Here is a 27253-nt window from a genome sequence, read left to right on the forward strand (position 1 = left end):
GATTTCAAGTTCAAGTTCAAGTTCAAGTTTATTATCATTTACTCATAAACAGCATTTATCAGTAATGAAATTCTTTGTGCTCAATGTCCGTTCAACTTAGAGAATAAATAAATGGAGAATGGAGTATCCAGCATAAATAAATAAATAAATACTGGAGAATGGAGAAAAAGGGTAGGAAAAAGAGAAAAAAATTGTAGTGCAAAAAGATATTTCAAGGACAGTTCAGCCTCCTGATGGCATGTGGGTAAAAACTATCCCTGTATCTGCTGGTACGGGACCTTATACTCTTGTATCGCCTTCCAGAAGGCAGGAGGGAGAAAAGACTGTGGGAGGATGACTTACATTTGATTTACATGAGACCATAGCTTTCCACGTGTCACTGAGGATATCATAGCAATAGAAAAACAACAGCCATACACAACAGTCCATTACAGAGCCAGCCAATTAATGTTCATTTCATGTAAATAGGATATGTTTAGTATATACATCATACGTGTATTTCACTCATAAAAAAGGTATACAGAACTAGCATACACTACTTTAAAAGGTGAAGGGACAAGAAGAAAGTGTACTATCCAAATGATATTTACACAGTAACATGATTATGAGGTAGACAGGTATGAGGTAATACACAAATATAATATGACGGAATGTATATGATAGTTAGTTTGTGCTTCTGAAACTCAACCATGTAAAACGGTAATATATTTTTTATTTCCTCTGAAAGGAAACATGTGAGGTATAATGGTTTTATTTTGCTTTGTGACACTGATGTTTTTAGAGTGCACTCATCCAGCATTGGTTTAGATTAGGAATGCTATGACTATAATATGGAAGGGAGAGCAAAGCTTTATTTGTTCCAAACTGCTCAAATCAAAAATAAACATTCAATGCTGCGTATGCAAATACATTACAAGACAAGGGAAACAGTTTAAGCTCCAACTCTCGTTGCTGTTGCTTCATGGCCCGCACAGTACTTAGGAGCATGAGGAAGATTCTCACATAAACAAGTTTCATGCATATTGTCCAACAGTGTCAGCTGTGTAAAAGATCTCCTGACCAGAACATCAACACAAATATTGAACTGGTTATTTCTCTCACATGCAGGTATATATAGGTAACAATGTATATGTTGATCACGGCCCAAATTGAATATATATGTGGTTATAAATATCTGAAATTACGTTCTTTATTGTAATTATATTATTATCATATTGCAATACCAATTTCAGAGTTCCCCACTGGGTTTTGAGAAACTGTAGCAGGTAACATATCTGGAGGGTCTTTGGTCATGTCCCACTGGAAGAAAAAAGGGAATTTCAACAGCCAAAAGCATCTGGAGTGCTTTTAGGTATAATTGAAAGCAAAGATAAAAGTTTGTTTTATTATTAAATGACTCCTGTTTTGTCAGTTTCAGTATCAAAAGTTCATCTTCACCCATTCTAGCTTATCAAGCAAAAAGGAAACTTGAAAGGAACAGGAAAATTTGATCTAAAATCTAGCAACTGCTAAACACAGCACCCCTTACACTAGTTTAACTGATGAGACACGGGTTACAAATGATACAACAGTAACAATGTAACCATCGGGCTGCTTTGTGTTCATATTTGCACATACAGTATTTTGAATACTAACACCTGCAGTGCAGACTGTTTGTTAATTAGCCGTAGGCCTATTAAAGAATCTGTGAGCCCTGCCTTATTGTGAGGTATTGCTTCTGTACAAACTCTACTGAGCCTTTGTTGTATATTGGCCTACCGTGTTGGATTTTCTGATGTTGGACAATATGGAGTTGGAACAGTTTCAAAATTCACAAGTAAATGTCATGCGAATAGTAAATGTATTTTGTGATTCGCAAATAAATGTCACGCGATTCACAAATGTATTTCCTGATTCTCATATAAATGTTACACCATTCACAAATGTAAACACTATTACATTTATTTACAGACAAATGGCTTGGTTAAAATAGCAATATTAACCCATTTAGATAGGTTGACCCAGCATTGGGTTGGTCCTAATTACCGAGCGGCTGGGGTAAGGTTTGGCTAGGTTAGTCCAATGGTTACCGAGCGGCTGGGTTAAGGTTTGGCTAGGTTAGTCCAATGGTTTCCCAGCGGCTGGGGTAAGGTTTGGCTAGGTTAGTCAAATGGTTACCCAGTGGTTTAGAGTGCCCTCTGCAGCTGCTCTACTTCAGGAAAGCAACTTGCCTGATATGGCAGGTTGGATGATTGGCCGTTCTTTCCATTTTTTGTAGTTCTATCATGTATTAGAAGAGGTTTAACAAGATAAACACATTATATTCCCACATGGATTCCTCTTTGTGTAATCAATTGTATGCAGATGTCTGTAATATTGTAGTAGTCCACATAACTGGACACTGCGCATAACTAACGCAGTGTGGTCATGCATAGTTTTGTGTTGTTAAATATGTGGGACACAGAACCCTGCTCTAAGGAACATTTTCCAGACACTTACCTCTTGGTTTGGTTTCTCCTTGTGATGAAGAGGTCCATGAAATGAGGGGTTGAGTGCACAAACTGGTGAGATATTGGGGTTTGGTGTCGGCAAAAATATGACTTTTCTGTTACCAAACGTATTCTATTCCATTCACTCGTAATAGCAAGTCTTACACAATTGGTCCTGCAAATCTAATCCATTTATCTCATTGTGTGTTTCTATTACAGCCGAGTATGAGAACTGACATTCATAAACAGTGAAAGGCCACAGCACAATGCATTAGAACACTGGTTTGCTGCCATTTTCTGCATGCATTTGTGTTTGCTTTGTGTGCCTGAAAAGCATGTAGATTTCCATGAACACAAATGTGCAGGTGTGTTTGAGTGTGAGCATTGGCCTGATGGCGCTGGGTGCTTCCTGCAGCAGGAACTGGAGGAAGTGATTGGCTTATTCACCAATGAGGAGAAGTAAACAACTGTGTTCCATCACTGCCACCTCTCCTGACCACAGTCATAAATAAATGCAGGAGCTCCAGTCTGCTCCTTCAGCAGTTTATGGATGCACCCTCAAATGAGCCTTGGAGGTAAGAGGCTCCCTTAACAAAGGCCTAAGAACCACTGCCACTCACCTTCTGGTTCTTCTCCTGAAGATGACTCGTGGATGTGTACCTTACACACACACGGGTGCAGCAACACCAAGAGATGCATCTGCCGTCAGTATCCAACACATTAGTATGCTGCTGGTGGAAATCAGTGGGGCATGAGAGGGTTGCTGTGATATATGAGAATTTACATGAGATCCCCCAGACAGGCTCAGCTATGATTTCTGATGTTTAAATAGAATGTCAGAAGAATAAAAGAGGGTTAATTAGTTTGGTGTGAAGTGGTATTATAAGGAGTGGCAATGGCTGATGTTTATGGGCTGATTTCAGTGCCTTCCTATAATCTTGGTATATTTTGAAATGATACGGATAGACGGGGTTGTGTAGCGATGCATCACCTTGCTTGTATGTTAATATATTGTAAATTGTGAATTGTTGTATCCCAACCCAGTTTCCACAAACTAGTGTTGATTTTGTCAGATAATGTTTTTTTTATTAAGTCTTAATCCTGTGTCAAAAGTAAGAAGGAAAACCGTATTTTATTACTATTATAATTTTTTTAGCTCGTAAAAACTGTTGACATTTGAGTCTTTTTTAGCTATTGCTGCAATCTTGTTGAAACCTCATACTTGCCTTGAAAAAGCCAACTACACTGTTAGTACTGATAAAATGTAGCTAGCTTGTTAATTTATGTATTTTGGTAAAATATTTGCAGACAATATGCTGTAAAAGCTGTTTTTAGGGCTTTAAGAATGATACACAAACTAGCATAACATGGTTTTAAGCAAAACGTTAGCTGGGCTTCTCCTTTTTTCAGTAGAAAAATGTATATTCAAGTCATCTAACCTTATATCCATGCTCAATCCTACATTACCTTTGCCGCTCATTTTCAGCTCCTTCACAATAATGTGCTAGCCTATTTATCACATGAATCTAACAAAGAAATAAATTAACCAAATTACACATTTGCAAGGCCAATGTATGAAGATTTGTTTGAGGTGTTGACATTTGTAATTTAAAAACTCACCCTTGAGGAGAAGGTAGGCTACATCAGAATGCACATTTCAAAGCCCCAGCTGGAGATCATGTTGCTAGCCTATAAAGAAATATTAATTAATCAAGTAATCAAAAACCTTCCCACAGATGACAGAAAATGACTTAAGATATGTGCATCATACTAGCCACCCTTTAAAACAAACCAGATGCACGGACAGACAAAACACTAATTATTTTAATGAGGACCAGCAGAGAATGTGGATAATTACTGTGGCTTGAAAGTTATTCATCCAGGCAAGTGTAGTGGATTATGGCTTCACGGTCAAGTCGAACTCACTGGATGCACTGCGTGTCAGTAAGCTCCAGGCTATCCAAACAAGGTTGAAGAACCTGTGGCCACCCTCTTTGCACTAGCTGAGCTCTTTTCCTTCTTTAATTGATATTGCTGAGCGTACTGCAATTGATCTAATTATTTACTGGGCTTGTTCACAAGATCATGTGATTAAAACATTTTACTGGCTGGTAGAACATCTGCATGGGTTTCTTGCAGATTGTTAAGGACCCTTATCTCCTCAGGAAAGAGAGCAGAGCTTTCTGTAGAGTCAGCACTCTATTCAGTTTTTCATCCAGCTGCAGCCCAAAGTTCTCGTAGGTCCTGACCACCTCCACATTGACCCACTCAATGGAGACCTAATGGCCTATGGCCTGAGGAAATGAACTACCATTTCATTGGTCTTGCAAGTCAAGATGGTTTGACCTGCACAGGGCCACAAAGTCCTCCACCAGGCCCCTGTACTCTCCATCCTGTCCAACCCTTATTGCACCCTACAATGGCAGAGTTTCCCAACAACTGTATGTGGTATGGCTCAGAGTTGTACTTGAAGTGAGAGGTCTATAGGTGAACTACATGTAATTAAACTAGTAGTTTAACTACATTTTGCAGTAGCTTGCTGATTGTTCAACTACATTCATATTTGCACAGTGAGTCAAGTAGGTAAACTACTTGTTTTGTCATTTTGTGTGTAGTGAACTCCCTTGGACCAGACCACCCCCTCCCCCTTTTTTATTTCATCCTGACCGCTGTGAAGGCATGCCCAGGCAGTGCATTCACTAGGCAGCCACCACCACACTTGACATGTGTGTAGCGCAGTTGCTGCATGATATTTTAGAACTTACCTGGCTAACAAGTAATCCTGCTTTACAAAAATAAAGCTGACATTCCTTGTACTTTCCCATGAATAGTGAAGTATTTTATTTTATTAGTTTATGTTTGACCTGTGAACAAGTAGGCACTTTTTGCAATAAACTCAATTCAGTGGTATTTTTTGCTATTATATTTTGTTAAAATTTCATATCATATATACATTGGCAATCTGTAATTCCAACTACTTTTTCTGGGCATGTTTAGTAAATTATATTTCTCCCTTTGGTAGCCTTGCTGTAGTTCAACTTCTTCTAGTGCAAAGTAATTGGTAGCTTGCAAAGCTATGCTTTTAAAGTAGCTTCCACAAAACTGGTGTTTGTTTGGGTCAGTACAAATGGCATCAGTACACTGGTATCAGAAGCAGATTTTCTCAGTGTTTAGTTTCCACCTACATGCAACACTCTGAACAAATGAGTGTATGTGGACCAACATATTATATTATATTGTATTAATATTATATTATTTCCGTTTGAAGTATGGCCTTTCAAACTTCCCTGAATGTTGCCCATTAGCGCAATAACTAAGACAGAAAGTTTGACATTTCTCTCATTTCACAGTGCCTTGCTTCACTCTTCCCAAGATGTGAAAGCAAATGTCTCTACCACCCTGCTCTGAGGTCTCTGAGGGCAGAAAGGGCTTTCACAAGGTACTGCTGGTCTCAGCAGTACCAGCGGCCGCTGATCCAAAGTCAAAACTCAAAGAGTATTTTTCTCCACTCTTCTATCTTTCCATTATTGAATGTGTGTGTGTGTGTTTGTGTGTGTTGGGAGGGTTTTGACGGCCATCTAGACACCCATAGTGAACCATTCATTTGGGGCCTTTTTGTACAGCAGGAACTGCTGGAATGTTTTTCAAGGGACTTTTCCAACCAACCTTCTTTTATCTGCATTCACACTGAAAAACGACCCTTTTGGAGCTCATCAAGAGTAGTTCCTCTGTTTGTTTAGCTACAACTTTGGTTGGTATCTTAATTCCCATAGCCCTGGACCTTGTGGGTGGATCTCGCACTGATTGTTTAACAGTGATCTCTGATTGTTTAAATGCTAGGTGAGTGGAATGCAACAAGCACCATTTTTAATTATTGCCAGGCTAGAAAACCTATAACCAGAGCAATACATTGTCCAATGACATTAGGCCTTGTATTATACTCAACTAATTAAATGCTCAGAGTTAGCTGGCTGAAATTAAAACACATTTGAAGCTGTCAATTTGTCGGTTAGAATCCAATTAATATACAAACAATTTCCATAACAGCTCTCAGTAGAAGTAGTATTCTGAGTGTGACAGATTTATTAAAGCTCTTCTCCTGACATTGATTTAACCCCTAAAAACTCCTCTCTGTTTCTCAAAATTACACAATTAGTAATGTATTTCATGAACAAAAGCCCTTCATAGCCTTAAATTGGCTCTACACCGTTGCCTCATTTATTTAGAGCTATGAATATACAAAGCTGGCTTCTCCTCTGATAGCTCTGGGTTCGACGTAGCCTTATGCATATGATATGTTAAGCCCCACCTCGCAAATTAATGGGATTGGTTCCTTAGGTATGAAATCCAGGTTGTCTGAATCCAGGGTTCTGAGACATTGAGTCATCAGTACACTGCAGTTCCAAGGTGGAAATACTCAGCCATGGCGTTGATTGCTAATTTAACTTATGATATGTCATGTATTATTTACAAAAACACCATATGGACATGTTAACAAGGTTAAAAACTTTCACTGGATTCATTCTACCATATGAATGTGCTAACTCTTTTGAAGGTGCCATAGGATGGAGAACTGTATTTACCTTAGCATTGTTAAAAAAGGAGAGTTCTGAACATTGAACTGTATTTACCTTAGAATTGTTAAATAAGGAGAGTTCTGGACATGGAACTGACATACTGTCATATGAATTGTCTTGTCCTTCAAATGCAAATCCCATATATGTAAAAGAGGGTGGTAAAACAGGCCAATTTCAACAATCCCTCACTGTCATAACATTGGTAACTCATTAATATGTACACCTACTCCCGCCGCTGCATGGACATAGCTTGTCATATCATGAAATGGCTACCTTGACACTCGTTTTCAACATGTGTGACTGATCTCAGCACTTTGGGTTAGTTGGGGTTGTGAGAAGAGTTCTGGTAGACAATTATTTTTTAACAGTTGGGATTAATTCTATGTGAAGACAAACATGAAAGCACATGATTCAAGCAAGCTAATATTTGTTTAAAAGCTCAGGTTGTCCTCCAGAGAGTCTCTGATCAGTGAATGTGAATGACAAAAGTAAACAAGGAATCAGAGAATATCAGGAGTGTGCTTGTAATACCCTTGAAAAGTGTAATTCTACGTTTTAGTCTGGTGTCAAATTCATTAAGTGGGTCATGGTGTTTGGGGATTAAGGATGGAACAATGCTCAGTGGAACAAATTTTTGTTGCCATTAGCGCATTATGAATATAAAAAATGATAATGCTTTATTCTTAGTGAAATACCAAATGATAACTTTCACCAGACTGTCAACTAACCCTTATTGACCTTTACCGTAAGTGTCAGACAATTTTTATTATCAATGTGAAATCAAAATGGGGCTGTCAAAATAAAGTGCGAGGCAAACAACACATGTCTATGACTAGACACACACTGTACAATCACGTAGATGGAATTTCAGTAAACTTACCCTGAAACTGACTGAAATGGTGACATACCAACCTGGTTTTCCCCATGAATCCGATCTGTCATTACATCGCTGGCAGTCACAAACTAGCATTTTACTTTCAATTAGAGAGCATCTTTGACAGGTTATGTGTAAAAATGGTCTTGACCTTAGAAAGAAGTATGTCATACAAATACAATTAAAGGCATCACAGCAACAGATAATGATTCCCTTGACAGAGGCAGACAGAGGCAGATCCTTGAGTGTATAGGAAACCAAACGATACACAACACTCTGCCTACAGACAGTACAAAGACCTGAATGTCCCACAAATTGGCCCACTCTCTATGACAGTGATTTACCACAGGCGAGATAACACCCATCAACTTCAAACATGTTGCTCGGGCAACAGCAAAACATAAAAGAGCCTAGATTGCTTCTCATCAAAGGGAGATTTATCATGATTTGTTGTGCCTCTAGGTATGCTATTTGATGGGGGAAACTGGTTCTTTTAGAACTTTCACACCTGATATTATAAATCCATTAATAGAGAGCACCATTGTGCTGATTTTAAAAGGTCTCTTGCAGTAGAAATGGGAGAAAGTCTGTTAGTTCCTGCTTTCTTGCGTTGCTCATCTAAAAGTCAATAAGGTGCCTGCATTCACTCCTAAATAGTGTGGAAATGTGCTGAGTGATGATGGTTAAACAGGGAAAAAGCTAAAGCTAATTAACGCATTATCTTATTTTGCAACCCCTTGGTGATTTGTGTCCTTTCTTTGGACAGGTTCAGAGGAAAGACTTGTTTCCCAAAGGACAACAGTAGGCAACACTGTGGAGCTTATCATTATGCTAGATAGAGAGCCCTGGCTGAGTCACATGAAATGATTTCACTAATCATCTTGACATGCAGCAGAGGCATATTAAGATGATAATTTATGCCAATTCCTATCACTGCTCAGACAAAAACTGAGGGTTAAAAGAAATGTAGATAGAAAAATATTTTTTTTTCAATATTTTTTTTCTGCTTTGATTTATCCCACTGTGCAAAGGATAATGTATGTATAACTAAAACAATTTGATCACCCAGGGAATAGATAATTAAAGTTGAATTTTATACATACATATTTTTATATGTTTTTCTCAAACAATCTGTACAGTCCAGCCTGAAAATAAGGCTTGATGCTCATAAAGCAGTTTTTCCCCTAACAAAACCATGGTCCATTAAATATTTAACAGTCATCCGTGAGGAGTGTTCATTAGCGAGCAGTGCTGATCAAACCCTATTTTGAGTGAATGGTGTGCAATATTATATTCACAAACCATCTCCTTCGCACACACCACTCCACTTAGCCAAGTATATGATAATAGAAATACAAGCCTGTTTTGTTCAAACAATTTGAAATGTTCACCAAATGACTGCGCTGGAACAGTCCTCCAATCAGTACATTACTACAGCAGAACATGTGACAGGAAAAACATGGATTCTGATGTCAACAGCTCTGTAAGCTTTTCATACATGATAAAGCTCAGTCGTGGATATGTGGAGGAAGTATTCCTTGGCATTGGAATAATCCCTCTACCCCAGCAGAAGAACTGGAGAAAATGAAATCCATGCTCTCCTCACTGCCATGTAATCCTAGCAATCATCTACTCAGAGGCTATCTGGTTAAACACAATGGGCTTGGAGATTTAGCCACAGAGCTCCGAAGGCTGAGAAGGCCAACTGTGTAGGATTATGTTGGTGTGGGAACTCAAGTAAATACTTTTCAAAACAAGAAGTTCAGTAAATGTGTGAATGTATTGGGGGTACTCACACATGTGAAAAAAAGTGTAATCAGTGCCCCCATTGTGGGTATGAAGCTAGAAAGGCAGGAGTTTCTCTGATGAAAACGATTACTACTCGGTAATCAAAATAAATGTTTAATTCATCAGCAGAGCTTATAATTACAGTAAGTGAGCACTGACAAGGCTACTGTCAGGTAGCAGATTCACTCTGGACCGGATTAATGCGGGCCTGTTCCGGTGAATGCTGGGGCACGGATATCTGCTGTGGTGTTTTCAGCGGCTGTGTAGCACAGGTTTGTTTCCTGGTATTGGATTTTTAATGGTTTCCTTTTATCGCTAGTTTACACTTGAGGGACCTGGCAAGGTCACTGATCTGATGTATTTTATCAGCACAGACATGTTAACACCAATTGCTCTCTTCAGCACTGAGAGGGTAAACAGTGTCCTGTACACCTGTTCCTCACCCTCTTCTCCTGTCACTGCCTGCCTCCCCTCAGTCACCCGAGGGTGAGTGGCTGAATACAAGCATGCCACAAAAACATAAGGGGCACCGTGATACTGAAGAGAGATTCAGACCAATTAAAATGGAAACACTATGCCATGTGGAACCAGCAGTAGCATGTCAAAGAACCAGAGTGTCCATGGGGAAAATATTTTGTTCCAATGACTGCCTGAGAGTAAGCACAGGAATGTTAGTTGTATACTAGGATTTGGCACATCATTTTCTGCTGTTATATTGATAGCCTGCATCCCATCTACAGCAACATGCATCCCACCAGCGCCACCACCAGACAAATTCCCACACTGCAAAAAAGCAGATTGTGTCCTTGATCTGTAAAGTATGAAATTATGAACGCAACATTGTTACTGAACCATTGTTCTCCATTTTCTTGATTTGGAATCGCTTAAAATGCAAAAAAGTAATAACCCAATAATGAAATTGAGTTGGAGTTTTAACTGACTTAATTTACTTCTCCCTTGTGTGAATTAGCCCTTGTTATCTCCTGCCAAAATTCAGCACCAGAGGGAAGCTAACCCGTTTCTGTAATAATAGGAGATGCACATCTGATGAGGCAGTCCCTTCTCTGGGGCCGGGCGGCTGGGGGTTGGTCAAGGGTACAGATGACCCTGGGCCCAAGGCCAAGCGGGGGGCATCCAACGGTCTTTGATTAAATCATTTATTGGAGAGCAGAGCTGTTTCACCATTAACTAGGGGGTTAACTAGACAGCTTGTGGAATATGCCCACACTTTTAAGTGATATTGGTATACAACTCGGTAAAACTGTAACATGTCTGTTGCCTTACGTGCTAAATTCCCTTCTGTTCCCTTGTGGTAAAAGATGTTTTGGTCAAAGTGTAATTGATGATGTTCATGTATGTTGGCTGAATATAAATCACCATTTATCCTTTCTGCCATTGGAAATTACACTCAAAACTAAAGACGAGGTCTCAAAACCCAAAGGAAAACATGGGCTTTCAGTCGTTCCTTTTACTATGGGCATTTATATTTCATGGATAGCCCTTCATAATGTCGTAAAATAATAGCCATTAGGCATACTCTATCAGTAGTAGGGTCAAAAAAGAGTACTTCATCTTGGTCAAATCAAAGTGTTGTCTTAGCCTCATCATTAGGGACACAAATGTAACTACAGTTGTGTGAGGGACTCTTCCCTGAGGTTTCCTATGATAAATACCCAGCCCTGATGCTGTGCATTCTACACTGTGCATGGCTACAGAGCAATCTGACAGGGGAAAATCAGGGGATTAATGGGGTTAAGGTCAGTCCGTGTTTTCAGTGTGTAAAATGGCACCATTGGATTTGAATAGATCTTAATGTGCCTGGAGTGCTTTTCAAAGAAGTCATTATATTAATGATCTCTGGTTGAGAATACAGCATCTGGTGGACAGTTGTAGCCTACTGCATTGCATTTTAATGGACAATTTATCTATTTGTGCGATTCAAAGGGAATGAAGGGGCATGGCTAACTTTAAAATGATATCTATTAACTAACTAATGGAGTGTCATAGTTAACATAAATATTCAAAATAATGAATTATGAATAATATATATTCATGCTATACATTTAAATGTTCTTATGGTGACATCTGTTATTGATTGGTAGGTCTGGATGCATTATAGAGGATTCTCAGTATGATGACAGCACTAATGTACAACGCCAATATATGTCCCAGCAGTGTCTAACTTCAGTGCATGTGAGAAGCTCTGAGCACTTATACCTGTCCAGCCAACCAAGATCATCTTTTCAGCCCAGTACGTCAGAAAACTGGCTTCCAAGTGTTGTAAATATTGTCTGTGTAAACAAACAACACTATTTATTTTGGCTGGTTATAACATTGGAGGTATTTCTATAGCCTTAACAATAGCTCTACAGTATATTTCAAAGGCAAATCCTGGAGAATTGTATCACTATTGTGTGATTGTTGTGATGTTACACTGGAAGTCCCCATTCCATTGTTGCACCTTATCCTCGTATGTCAATCATGCCACCCCTTGCGTATAGGCTATATTTCAATCTCACAACACCAACATTCAGAGGTACATGCAGGAACACTGATTTATATAAGCAACATTTAGTGTTCCTGTATGCAGCTCAACACCAAGCATGGCTTGCATTTGCTTGGCTGAGCACCAGACTCATAACTGAGGCAACCTGACAAGTGAGCTAGAGCTTTGGGCTGCTGGCCCAGTACTTCTGTACATTCTGGGGAAGCGTGTGCTCCAACAGCACAGAATTCAAGCTTAAATAAACCAGCTTTGTTCTGCTTAAGCAGGACCGCGTGAGCGTAAGAAACAAAACAAATATTCACTGTGAAATATGCAAATCTACAACATCATTCCAACCCTTTTTTTTTCGTATGAAAAATGGTGTTTGCGTTTTACTACATACAAGCCATATGTCACGTATGGTTTTGATGCAGTTTATTAATGATAGTAATTACATGTTACTATCCCTGTGAGATAGAGTGAAACCCTACTGTGAGTGTTTTCAGAGCTAATTAAATCATTAACTGAGCTGTGAATTTCTTCTTTCATTCATCTCTTCCATGCCATATGTAGACACTCCTCTTTAACTAAGGAGCTGCTATCTCCACGACAAGCAGTATTTTTCCATAAACAGTTGTGGAAAGAAGCAAAAGTTCTATTGCACAAAGATAAATTAAAGGCTCTGAACTTAATGTTCCTTAAAATGAAGATGCTTCATAGAGCCGACTGAGTTTATTATTCTCGCTGACAGTGCTTCTGTCATTTGCCAGATTGAGAGAAAGCCTTTTGGTGGCTACTCTTGCATCTCAAGAGGCCCCTTTCAATAAATCAGATGGCAGTTCCTCACAAAAAAAGAAAGGAAATGTTATTGCAATGCAAGCTCACTTATCGGCTTAATAAAGAGATGGTACAAATGAAATGTCATTCAGCCCTTTTTAATGACATTCAAGAAATTAAATGGATACGAAGAAAACGCTTTTCTGAGATTTCGCTGAGATTCTAGCTCTGGCAGTGCATGGTGCTATGGCAGCATCCACACGCCCCTTCTCTGTACTTTGATTCTGATTCTATCAAACAGCTTTCTCTCATAATTTCTTATTTTCGTGGAAAGACAGACTGAACACATCTAACAACTGTGACGATGACAAAAAGATTCTTCCGTGTTGGTCTCCCCCCTGGTGCACAGCCTCCGACAGCCATGCTGAAGCTCCTCACGGGAGACTCCTCAGCTCTTTGCTGTCTTTTATTATTCATTCACACTTGGTACTGTAGTTTTAGAATGTCGATGGGACATATTTAAATTATGGAGTACACTGACTTAATGCCAGTTGTTAATATCTACCGAGGCCCATTGTGTTTATCTAACTCCGAAAGAATGATGATCTGCTGAAAGTAGCATGAAGTTATTTCTTTGCCTGACTTACTTTCACAGGCTAAGGCCTTTTACTTTCCTTCAGCCAGATGGTGAATATTACCCTACTCAGATGCCATCTTTGATGGGCTTATGATATCGCAAACTCAGTAATGAGCCATACCCAGCAGTGGCATGGGAGTTACATTCATTAACCATGGGCCATACTTGGCTCTCTTAAGAATGTATTATGGGAATAAAGACATTTCACCATCGATTAGTCATATGGCTACTGAACCTGTTTCCTTTTGGTGGAACAGAATGGTCAAAATGGAACAAAAAGACATTTCATGTAATAGTTCAATCCTTTAGCTCAGTCGTTTGGAAATTAGCCAAACAGCAACTTGAACTGCGTTTATTCAGCACAGCGCTCTGATGTATCCATTAGCCTGTGACAGCAGTGATCCCCAGGAGTAGCCCCACCTGTCTGGGTGACCGAGAGCAACAGTGCCTTACTGAAATAAGGCACACTGAAAAAGTTGTGGAGCATTTGGTGAACAAATCGTTCCATTGAACCAAGCAAAGTGGTTAGAGTCTTTTGAAAGAAACCATGTTTCACTCTGGTAAAACATTACATGAGCCTATACAGGAGTTAGGCATGTGAAACCAGGCATTGAAACAAGTTTTTTTTCCAAAGAGGCAAACAAGCTCACAGTTTTATTGATTTAAACCCAATTTGCTGCAAATGTAATGATGTTGTTGTGCTGCTTGCAGAGAGAGGGCATAGCTACACTGAGATTGATCCTGATGGTGCTGAACCAGGATCCTGAATGTCTGGGTGATAACAGCTTTGGTGCCACTCTGGCTGACAATGGCTGGTGATTAAATCAGTGCTTACGCTGTTAGCCTTGCATATTTAAACACACATCTACAGTCTAGCCACTCAGTCTGGATATTACTCATGTGCTATGGTAAACAGTCTTATCCATGAACTTACTTTTCATTGAAATCTTTTTTGTTTTTCCATTAAAACACAAGGATACTAACAAGGCCAGTACCCTAAATGGACAATATGGCAAGGTCAGACTGTTGAAATATTCACAAAAACTCTAATTGGCTCTCAAATTCACATTTCCCATTACTCAGTGACTCATTTGGATAGAGATGGCCTCTCTTTCTAAGGGAGTGCCACTTTTAATGACTAATTAATCAAATCTGGGCTGTTTAACCGCTACTAAGGAAAACTAATCTGCCGCCTTTAGGGATCTGATGTAAAGCCTTCATAGCAGGCAAAGGACTAATCAATCATTAACAGGTGATTCATGCAAGGACAAAGCTGACCATGCATGTGGGTCCTCAGGGATCCATTAGGAACAAAAACAAAGTGGGGTTATAATTTATTCATGATCCTGGAGGTGGAGAGGCGTATTCTATACCGCTTCTTCCACATGGAGCCAGTGCCGCTAAGAGTGTTGTGTTTCATCAGTCTTTTGTTTTCTTCAGATCTGAAAATGGAATCAGCAGGACACAAGACACTTGTTTGCTTGACACACTGCGTTGGATTCCCACAGATGTATAAGGCCAAGACACAAACGAAACCACAAAAGTGATTTTACCGGACTTAAAGGGATCATGAGAGAACATCAAATATTGATATCTTTACAACGGAATCATGACATGATTTCAGCTGGGCCACAAGGGAGGGGGGAAGCTAAACACAAACTTTCTTCATCCCTTCAATGCAATTACCATGCCCATATTGCAAACCACCAGGAGGTTTCAGCAGGACATGGGAGATGTGGAATTTAACATCTGCTCCATGGTGCAGGCATGCTGTCGCAGGAGGTCTCTTCTGGCACGCTTTTAAATGCAGTTCAGTGTGATTACTGGGTATTAAAAACACAATCTATATACGCCTCACCAAGGAATTTAAACTCATATCTTAGCTTTCATTTTTGTGATGGAGCTGATCAATATTCTGCTCTTTTACAGAGGTTAAAAAAAAACTCTAGGGTCCTCGTTTGTACGCATCAATACCCCTAGGTGTATGCATGATAATTTGAAAATAAACAGTGTGCAGTACTTGTATCAGCATTTGGTAGCATTTCAGTTGGACAAACCCAAGTGAAAAGCATCAAAAAACCTGCTCTAATGCATTACATGAATATATTTGTATGGCTTGGGCTAACAGAATGTAAAAAGGGAGCCCCTCATAAACATCACAGGTCTGGCATCACTCAAGTGAATTGTTCTCCTTAACACAAATCATCTGAGCTCGTGAATTAAAATCAGTGGTGGAGGAAGTACTCAAACACTATACTGAAGTAAAAGTGAAAATACCTAATTAACGTTTCTACTTGAGTAAAAGTAAGTACTTGCTGTGCCATTTTAATCAAGAACACTGCAGAGGATGCTACTGGTCACACTGACCAACAAACTCATATGAATAATTTGAAAGGTTATTGTTGGTTATTGTGTTTATCCTCAGTGGCACAGTTCACACTTGGACTCTGATTCTCTGAATCAGAAGGACGTTTTTTTTTTCTGTAGAGTTAAATGCCATTGGGCAAAATAACAAAGACGACTGATTATACCTTTAAAGGTTTCTAGGTTTCTATTAAAATGTAAAAACAGGCATGTAATGCAAAACCATTGTTCTCTATTGACTGCAGCACATAAAAGTCAAAATCTTCTGCCTGAGAAAAGGGGCACACACCATCACACCACACACACCATCTTGCCACACATAGGCCCCGATCCTAACATAAGATTTCAACATATCATCTTTTACAAAAGTTATACCTTTGCCAGACTGTTCTTACAGGGGATGACAATTTGGTTTGGTTCCATATACGAATGCCAAGCAGGGTTGACTATCAGACTTTTAAATTCCAATGTAGTGTAATGAAGACATTTGTCTTAGAATGAAGGAATTTAACCAGTCGCCTGGCAGCCAAACAGGCTAGTGGCTGTTAGTCATTTTAAACCTTTCCTTTCTATAACTAATGATAATTGTTTAGAACAAGTATTACATCATAAAATAATCCATGCTAGAAAATAACATGCTCTTTTGTTTGAGGTCTAACCAGGAACCATTTCATTAACTTACGACACAACTGTGCCCGACTCAATTTACAGGAGTCTGTCAGCAATGAGATTTATTGTTAGTGGTTTGCATAGTTCAGTTCATTTAAGTGCATACATTTCAACTCCAATTTGTCATCAACTCCCCCAACTCTATAGTTACAAAAAAACCGGTATCTTCAATCCTATTATCGGTCAATAGTGAATAATATTTTTTCCTCTCCTGAAACTATTTTCAAAACTCGAATGTTGGCTCAATTGGAGCCGTCTCTCATCTCCTTTCCTGGCATTAGAAGAAGTTGATCTTCAGAAGTTGTTGACTTTCAATGTTTTGCAGACTGGCTCTTCCAGGAGAGAAAATGTCCTTCTGTACTAAATAGTCTTTCTCAAGCTGCTGAGACAGGCGAGGGTGTGTTTGCCTTCAGAGACTAATTGTACACTGCAGGTACTGACTTGATAACATCCATGGCAGTAGCTGTGCAGGCCAAGTATCCATCTAGCTGTCTGGTGCTTTTGTGGCACTTGCAAGTTGTCCTCCTCCTGTGATGAACTTGATGAGCTGCATTGGCTCCTATTCCAAGTGAGTCTTGATGTAGTCCAGGCCTACACAACAATTAGCATTAATACCAACAAAAAAAAAAAGAAGCATTTATCTTCTAACTACCTCAATAAGAAACATGAATGATATTGACAGTATGTGTGTCTAACCAGATACAACCCTTATAGGTAACAACTCTGAGAAAAACAGATGGAGGATGTTGAGACTGTACACCATGTCATCAGACAGATGCTGCCAACAGACGCCAATACATATAGCTTTTGCAAGATTGTATGATCTTCTTGGCAAGGTTTCATCAGAAAACACCCACTACCTTTCCAGCGTTTATAATTTATAGAATGCTGGCATTTCGAGGAATTTATTATTTCACATATACACATAATATATGTTAGTATGAACTATTCCGTAAGCTAATATCAATGGTGTTTTTGGGTTGGTTATTTGAATAGCTGAGAAAAGGGCATTTAATATAAAATTATTACATTTAGGTTATCAATAATTGTGCCAAAAAATACATGAAAGGAGACCACCATCCTCCACAAACACCACAAACGACTTGTAACTTAATTTTTACACAATGTCTATGCATGATTATGTGTTTGCCAGTATATAATATTTTAAACATGGAATGGTAGTGTGAGAAGGTGAATTTCCCCCCTTCTCACTGTGACTGGAGAGAAGTTTGGCCCTAATGTGGGGTGGACTCCCCAACAACAATGGTTGGGTCCGGACTCCCCCACGACAGTGGTTGGACCCAGGAAGCCTAATTAGGCCAATTTAGCCCAAGTGGCTGGCCTATTTAAAGGGGGCCTCATTCAAACTTTAGAGAGCTTTTTGGAAGAGACAGGCATGAGAGGCCATGAAAAGGTGTAAGAGCAAAGAAACACGTCCCTGCTGTGAGGTGAAGTTTTGGGTATCTAGATGTGTGGATACTGTTTCTATATACCTTGTTTATTGTGCTTAGTTTCTGTGCCTTGTTTTGCAGAGCATGTGCCGGTATTGGGCCTAAATGGGCCAAGCAGGTGCCTAGGGGGCATGGTTACTTGAGTTACTGTGAGTACTGTCTGTATTTTGATTTGTTTATTTTGTGGGCACCTGTTTAGGGGTTACTGGAGAGCGTCCCTTTTGTGTATAAATAAATAAATAAATATATTTTTGTACGAAAGCCACCATCTCCTGCACCCTTCTTCCCAATTCACCACCAAGTAGTGGTCCCACAAGCGTGGGGTGACCGCCTTGGTCACTCACAGGTAGTTTATAATAAGAGCTTTAGAAATGTAATTGTCACTCCAGAAGGCCTAATTCTGACTAAAGAACCCAAGAGCAGACTTGTTTGACAAAAAGGGTGACACAGAGGGTTTTTAATTAAAATAGATGTCGTGACAATAACAATACACCAGGCAGTCAAAACAGAAGGTGTAAAACAGTCAATCTTTAAAAAAAAAAAAAAAAAAGGCTCAGGCAAAATCCAGAAGTAAAAAAAACAGTCAGAGAGGCTGAGGCACAGAGGCAGACAAAAACAGGTAAAGGTAACCAAGGGCTTGGCAGAGGGCTCGTGGCAAAACAGGCTTTGTTTGGTAACAAAAAGGCAAGAGATCCAAAGTTTCAAAGGGCTAGACAAAATTCAGACAGGCAGGCAGGCAGGCAGGCTTAGCCGCGAAAGGCGAGATAAATAGGCAAGGAGTGATGGTCCTGGGACGGCTTAAAAGCCATGGCTGATGTGAGTAGTAGCAGGTGTGCAGGAACAGGCACTGGTGAGGGGTCACCTCTCTTGTCAGTCAGACAGAAAGCAAGGTAGGGGGGAAACCTGGACTGGAGCAAACATGGGACATACACTAAACAATACAGGACACCAGAACACATGGACTAGGAAGTGGAGTCACTGGGCCGGACTGTGACAATAATACTCTGTTGTAGTCACTGAATTTAGGTTTACATAATTAACCCGCAACAAAAATTATTGATTATAAATGCATCACAGCTGAGCATGTGCTCTCAGCCACACAGGTTAACAGTAATCCTTCTACTGATGTGTGTGCATGTTAGCTCAAAAAACTAGCCAGCTAATGGCAACATGATGCAGATTTTCGTGTGTGTGAATATGAACTCGTTAATATGAAACTGCAAAGTCACCCTGACGTTTTCTACCTTTTCCTATTATATTTTTTAAAGTTAAATCGAAGAGACTATAACAATAGCTGGACAATTAGCTACCATTTCATGCAAATGATACTCTTCCATTTAAACCATTTAAGGTCATTAAAGTTTCCTTAGTTAGTTAGCTAGCAAATTCACTCAGTCCATTTTGGCCGCAGCAATCACAACAAACCCTCACAAGATCCTGGTGGGACTGGATAGTGGTGCATGGAACAAGAGGTTAGCCTACATGATAAGTACCATTAACACTTCACTAAGGCAGGTAGCATTAAGAAAATTAACATACCTCAATATGTATGTTCAAATTTGTTAACTCAAATAACTCTTTTAAATATGGCAGTGGGTGGCGTGTGTCTAAAGGGCTGAGTTTCGTTGGTGGCCTCTCTATTGCCTGGCCGCTCTGATTAAGTGGACCAATTCCCCTCTCACTATTGATTATTAAAAAAGAAAAAAAAAACAGCAATGAGACTGTAATGTGTAACGCAACACAGTGTAGAAATGTAATGGAGTAAAAGTCAAAAGTACCCACAACTAAATCTACTTAAATAAAGTACAGACTCATGAAAAATGTACTTAAGTACAATAACAAAGTACTTGCATTTCCTTAAATGCCACCACTGAATAAAATACCTGCTGAGGAACACAGAGTCAGACCAGGAACAGGCAAGGCAATAAACAGGATGCCACACAAACACTGTTTTTAAGTTTTGATGCAGCTGCCAACTGAACATTTGAATGTTTATTTACTGGCTTAGTATTTAGCTGACTTTGCCCCGTTGGCTTGGATGCAAACCTCTGTTTGTGAACATGAGCTTGATGCACATGTCTCTGCTTACCCCATAGTGCCTGGGCTCACTGAGGTCTGGAACTGTTACACTGGAATCACACAAAGCTGGGCTGTAGCTGATGTCTGCTGGTCCAATTTACAATGACAGTAATTGGACCAGCTGGTAGATCGAGCTGGGATCACGGCACTGATCAAACTCAAACTCGGCCAAATCAAACTTGAACCCAGCAGGGCAATTAGGCATAACATCCTTTACTCCAGCAAAGGCCTGTGACTTCCAGCTTTGTTTTCATGACTAACCCCTCAAAATACATGATATGCGCAGGCTTGCTTTTCTAACTCCTCATCAGCAGTCATACTGAGAGCTGCATCTCAAATACAAGAGAGTCCTCCATGGCACCACCTCCAGCACTCACCCATGCTCCATGATTGACTGAACACAGCAAATCAAGATGACAATTTCTCTTCAAATGCTCACTTTAAAGATTGCAACCTCAGAGAAAAAATGAGTTACATGGTTTGGCATCGCTTTAGCACCTTTCTGGCTCTAAGGGTTTGCTTGCTGAGGGGCTGTTTCAATATTTAGGAAGGATGTTACCACCTCAAAGAGATAAAGCTGTGTAGTTAGTGAGTGCCGACAGGTTCAAAAATGAATCCTTTGTGCTTTAAGGGCAAATATATTCTTATTGAACTCTTTCATGAGTGTTCTTGCAAGGGATATCGTTGTTGTTGTTGTTCCTTTGGTCAATTTCCTCCAAAAGTGTACATGTGCTTATTGGTTGGAGCAGAGGAACTCCTTTGATCTTTGTAATGCTTTCATCCCCTGATTCACTGACAAATGATCATGGACCCCCCTTTACTTTTACCATCAACATTTTTCTGGATTGCACATAGAAACAAATCAACTTGTATGTTTATGGTTTCAGTCTTGGTAGTTTAAAGATGGTATGAATGTAGACATTTTGCAAGTCTTCAATTAGGTAAATCTCAAGAAGATCCACTGGTAGAATATTTATGTCTTTCAAACACACCTATTTCTTATTCAGTCATCGCCCTGCCTGTGTTAGCTCTGTATTCCCCTTGGTTTTATGTTAAGTCTTGCTTTCCTGTTTGTAATTGTCAGAGTACTGTTGCAGTTTTGCTTTGTTTCGAACTCCTTGTTGTAATTTAGTAGTGTGTGATTAAACCAGTGCTCAGCACTGAATACAGATCACACTTTCCTGTGTGCACCGGACCATGTTGTGTATGCACCAGAGACCAATAGGTGCTCTCTTGAAACCTTTCAAGTGCTCCTCAAACACGTCAAATTACTTTGGATCAATGTGGAAAGATGGTTCCACCTTGAAGTGCTTTATTTCTGTATGACCACATGCTCTAGTTTCTATCAGTTTTATTATCTCATTTATTCAACTTGGGTTACCCTGAAAACAGGGGGAAATTGAAGGAGGAAGTGCTGTGTACTGAGGTAGGTAAAGAGGAAGTAGAAGTCATTATACTTTAGTCTTGTGTGCATAGTTTCTTAAAAAAAAATTAACATTTAAGATTAAAGTTCTTGTTCAGCAGTAAAGTTCTGAGACTCAAAAAGCTGAGCAGTTTCTCATAGTTATCGCTATCTCTGTCATTACAACCGTGGTTTACAATGAAAGCGTAGTTCCAATGGTCGCAAACATGGTGGCAAAGTTAGGTAGTTGGAACTACTGCTCGCTACCAGTAGTTAGAAGTGTAGTTCCTGGATGCTATTGTCAACATTTAGTGTTATTTTGACAAGACTGAACACCAGCTTACCTACCTGAACACCTACCAACTGAGATGTTCGCTTGTCATACATTATAAATGAATCCTCATTAATCCATACTGGCAATTGACATAATGGTTACAAAGGACTCAGCCTTTCTGTGAGAAATAATACGGGAACACCAAGAATTGAATTGTTTACTTTGAGAAAAAAACGTAGGCCCATGTAACTTGGATGTACAGGTAGCTGATAGGCTGTGGCATGTTATAATTAATGCAATATTGGGACAAAACATAAAACTCTTCTTAAATAAGTTTGTAAATTAGTTGTTAATTCTCAACAATTATTAAGTATGAGATTGCGCTGCTTGAGGGCTAATTTTTACACTCTAGGTGCTGCAGTATGTCATTAATTACGTTGTTGGGACTATGATGGCATGAACGACAGAAGTGGAGATTTACAAAGCCTCTACGGTTTTGGGAAACAGTAATGAGTAGGGTGGAAGTTTAGTCAACAATGCATTTTGAGAAACGCACCCGAGAGCAGTTCAGAGGCAGCCTACCATTAATACTGACATGTATTATAAAACAATGGGGGTCTCCTCGGGGTGAGGCTGAGGAGAGGGGGTATAAACTCCTGTGAACGATGAGTCTCGACTGGCAAATGAAAATGAGATTCACCCACACAGGCAGAGGCTGGGGGAGGTGGGCCGCTCATGTCATGACGGAGAGAAGTCCCAAACGGTTGACTCGAGGGGCCCTAATTTCACCAGGAACCACAAACGGGTCACAACGCAATGTGTTGAAATAAATCTAACTAGCCAGCAGAAAATAAATGGAGGTCCACAACTGGGTAGAAACTCTTTACTAGCAAAATCTCTCGTCATTAGTCACGCTCTCACAGTACAGGCAAAACCTGTGGTCTTTAACAGGTGTGCAACTCGCAGTGCACTATGGGAAATGTATAAGCAAGAATTTTCAACAAATCATGGGGCCATTTTTATAAATTTGTTAAGATGGGAAAGAGTATTTGACTACCAATTGAAGGTGCTGTATTGCGATGTTATTCACCTTGGCCTTTAGAGTCAGGAGCATAAGAGCTTATTAGGAATTTCTTTTATGTGTGCCCTACAGTTAATCAGGACTTTATATCCTTTATATATTATCCTTTATATAATATACAACTGCATGTCTATATATATATATATGCTTATACATGCAGTTGCACTTTTTAACACCTCTAGAGGAACAAAGGTTGAGTTTAAACTAGAGTTGGTCATCTGTGCTTTTTGCCAAATGTTTGCACTTCTTGCTCATGAAATTAGCTAAATGTTATTGAATTAGCTTTATGTCATGTGTGGCCACATCAATGAAGTTAGGGCCCTAGATCAGCATCGGCATTGCAATAATAACTTTTATAGAATTTTTTCTATATTAACACCAGCATTGATGTACATTGTTATATTTAAATATTTTATCAGTTAAAATGTTATACATTTTTTATTTATAGATAAAATCTGGTCAAATCAAATATGGTTCTATGATTTTGTATCATTCCAGTCTTTGGATCAGTTCAGGTTAGGCACATGTACGCTTTATTAAAGCAGCTATACTGCCAAAAGACACCAGTTTGTGTGTTGGCAAGCTTCTATCAGTGTCAACTGGGCTGTTTGTGGTGTTTGTAAGGTTTTGCATGCCTTTTAGGTAGCGAGCTTGCTAGTTTTGGAACAGAACTCCTTATGGCTGCTTAACCCTCCTATTATGTTCAAATTTTACCCACATCTATTATGCTTGGGGTCAATTTGACCCCAGCAATTTAAACCTCCAAAAAATTATTATAATTCTTTTTTTTACCCAAGTTTTTGTGTCAGGTACTTTAGGTTTGTTTGTTGACTACCTAAATAGCCCTTAAAAATAAAACAATACCCCCACCCACCCTCTTTATACATCCAGAATACATGTTACGCGACTATGGAGAAATATGCAGATCCCTATAAAATCTCACTGATTGACCTAAAATTGGAAAGAGATATCCTTCTGGTGTTTTTATGGCTTCATATTATTTCTAAGTACATATTGTTTCTATCTATAACATTTGGAGTAAAAAACTATTTCTTTTATCAAGAAAAGTAACAATGTGATGAAAAAAGTTGATATTTCTTGTATATTTTATACAATTAAAACAGCCTGGGGTCAAATTGACCCCAAACAACACCTATGCGTAAAGTATGTGTACAGGACATTGAAAACATATCATCATGTTAATTTTGTCTTTACCCAGTTGTCCCCATTAAATTAGGAAAAGTCATTAAATATGAAGCAAAAAAAATGATGTCAAACATTTATTTAGAGACGTTAAACATTGAATGGGGTCAAATTGACCCCAAACATAATAGGAGGGTTAAGGCTAGCTATCCCTTCCAACACAGTAGGCCCTGGCCATATTCTATAAATACAAGTAAGGCTATAAATGTAAATGATGTATATGTAGAAAGTAAAACAAAAATCTAAATTTAAAATCTTAAGCAAAGAGTTAACCTCACAGTTGGAAGGTAAATCTAGTGTTTAATTTGGGGAAATATGGGGAAGTGGTTGCATTTGTTCACTTGGCTGAGCTTTGACAACTGAAGATTGATAGTGTGCATGAACGGACAGATATTTTTCATTATAACAAAAAGATTGCTCTCCTGCCTACATCCAGAAGCAAAACACATTTCGGTTTGTTTTGTCATATTGCTCTTGCATAATTATGAGGTTATACATGACTTGAGATGGCAGGGAAACATTTGCCATCTGGTTGACAGTAGAATGCAGGCTGGGGATGTATCCTTGAAGCATGAGGTGTAAATGCCCCAGCATGCGTAAACCACACACCATACAACATGTAAATACAACTTTGAGCAGACTCTGCCAACTTCCTTATTTCTGTGTCAGAATTTGTCCAAAGGAAACGACGGGAGCATATGTGCTATCAGTTGATGCTTGCTGTGGATAGAAATGTGTGTATTGACTGAGAATAATTGTACAATAGAAGGGATGTATGAATTCTTAAAATACTAGTCTGCTACGGTTAATTAGCAAACTACACTTGAGCTAAAAGAAACCAAATCTTTTCTAGATCTCATGAAAACCAGGGGAAGTTGCCATGGTTTAATTAAACCTGTGCTAATGAGTTGTCTGTACCAGAAGGGCACCGGAGAAATCATGGTGGGAGAGGGTGAAATTTTTCGGCAGTGTTCTTCCTGCAAGGCTGAGACCAAACTGTACGAAAATAATTAAGTTCTTTTCAGCAAGACTGCCTCTCAGAATGCTTGACGGATTTCAATGTAGGGCCCTGCAGGAGGAATATGGAAATGGTTCCGGAGCAGAGCCATCTTGGAAGGGACACAGAATTCAAATCAGGAAGAGCTGGGTATCAGCAGAGACACAGGACTATGCAGGAAAACACGTGCATATATATATAATACCCATTAAAAAAAACAAGGCTCAAGCACAGAATAAATGATGAGGGAAACAGTATAAAGCTATGTCTAAGAGAACACATGTCCATCCCTGACCGAAGATGGACAGTTCACTTCACTTGGTCCCTGGGCGCTTACAAGCTGCCCACTGCTCCTGGTGGGTCCTGGAGGAAGGACGGTCCAGGATGGGAAAAAAGCATAGAATAAATTCACCGCAACCTCAGGCCTGCGTGCCTGCGTGCGTGCGTGCGTGCGTGCGTGCGTGCGTGCGTGCGTGCGTGCGTGTGTGTGTGTGTGTGTGTGTGTATGTCCTGTGTCTCCTCCATATATACACGTGTGTGTTCCAGTGTGTCGTGTGTGCCATTAAAAACCTAACAATTATTATTATTATTAAGGGAGCGTAACTATGTTTGATGGACAAAGACTTCCTCTCTGGTCCATCTAGGCAGGGTGAAGTGTTGACATGGGAGGAGGACTGCTGTGTTTCTCATTGGTGTGAGCGCCAGTCCATGCCATAGGGAAGGATATGGCATCTGACAGGCCTGACACTTGACACATCTGTTCATTTCGTTCTCCACGGAGACTATTCCATTTTGATGTGGAGGATCAGACCAACAAAGCATCAAACACTAAACACCAAGCAAATACAGACACCCTTGGACGTGCATCTAGCACAGCTGTGTGCATTGGGAAGTGAGATATGAGACAGCAACAGTAACATGGCCAAAACATAATTTGACAATGACATGCGGGGAAAACTTGACATCCACAACCTTTGATTTGTCCCTGGATGAAAGTGGAGATGTCAACAGAGTGTAATTGCAACACTGCTCACATGTCTCACGTTTCCAATAGCATTCCCCAATGTGTTTCAGCCACATTGTTTCAGCTGAGAATATATCCTGTTAGTTTTACAGAATTATAAGGGTTTCAGTGAGTGAAACAAACATTCAGTAAAATGAAACCTGTATAATGGTGATTACCAGCAACTAACCAACAATCACCAGAAGAACCTCAAATTTGAGTTCTTAAAATTCTGTGCCTGACAACATGTCAATTTTCCAGAAACTGCTTATCATCGTTCACGGTTTCTCAAAATTTACCGAATCTGTTTTATGCTTATTATTCTACAGTTCACACTCTGAGGGAAAGTTTTCATTCTGATCATATGAAAACTTTTTGACATCACCATTTATCTATGTTTGAAATCCCTGCTGAAGGAGGCTCTACTCTATCAGAGTTATTGGCCCATAAAATTAAACCCTTCTGCCTATCGTGTAAACATTCATTCTCTTTTACAGGTAAAGAAAATGACCGGCATTATAAATGTGAGAGAATTTCAGTTTAGTGTATGTATACATTTAGATATACTTACTGCACTCTAGGACTGTATGCTGGCTTCACCTCCACGGTATTGGCCTTTGTCGTTATGATGCTTAGAGTCATTACTGGTTGAGTGCTTCCATGCCATAATGTGTTGTGCTCTGTTGAATTCAGCAACCTTTAGTCAGTAAACATCAAAACAAAAAGACAACAATAAATGTTGCATTTCTTTTTCCGTTCTTTGCCATCATTACTTTGCCATTGGCATCTTTTTCTGAATATGTGTCCATAATTAACTCACCAAGAAATTTGAGTTTAAGATGTAAAGTTTCAGAATATCACATGCATCACAATGAGATCACAAGAAGGTTGAACAGAAGGTATGACTGCAAATGCACTCAAAGCAGATCGAAGTACTTTACTTATTTTTTATATATTTAGTCTATATTTAGTCTTCTCCAAAAATATATATTTTCTGCATATTACTTATAGTATTTCTTTGAAAGATATGAATATTTTGTCCCAGTGCTTATTGTGTCTATCATCATGTCATACTAACGTATAAGAATAGACTCCCAGAGGCTATCACCACCTCATATAACATG

This window comes from Clupea harengus, chromosome 23 (genome assembly GCF_900700415.2).
Source record: "Clupea harengus chromosome 23, Ch_v2.0.2, whole genome shotgun sequence".
In the NCBI taxonomy this organism is placed as follows: Eukaryota; Metazoa; Chordata; class Actinopteri; order Clupeiformes; family Clupeidae; genus Clupea; species Clupea harengus.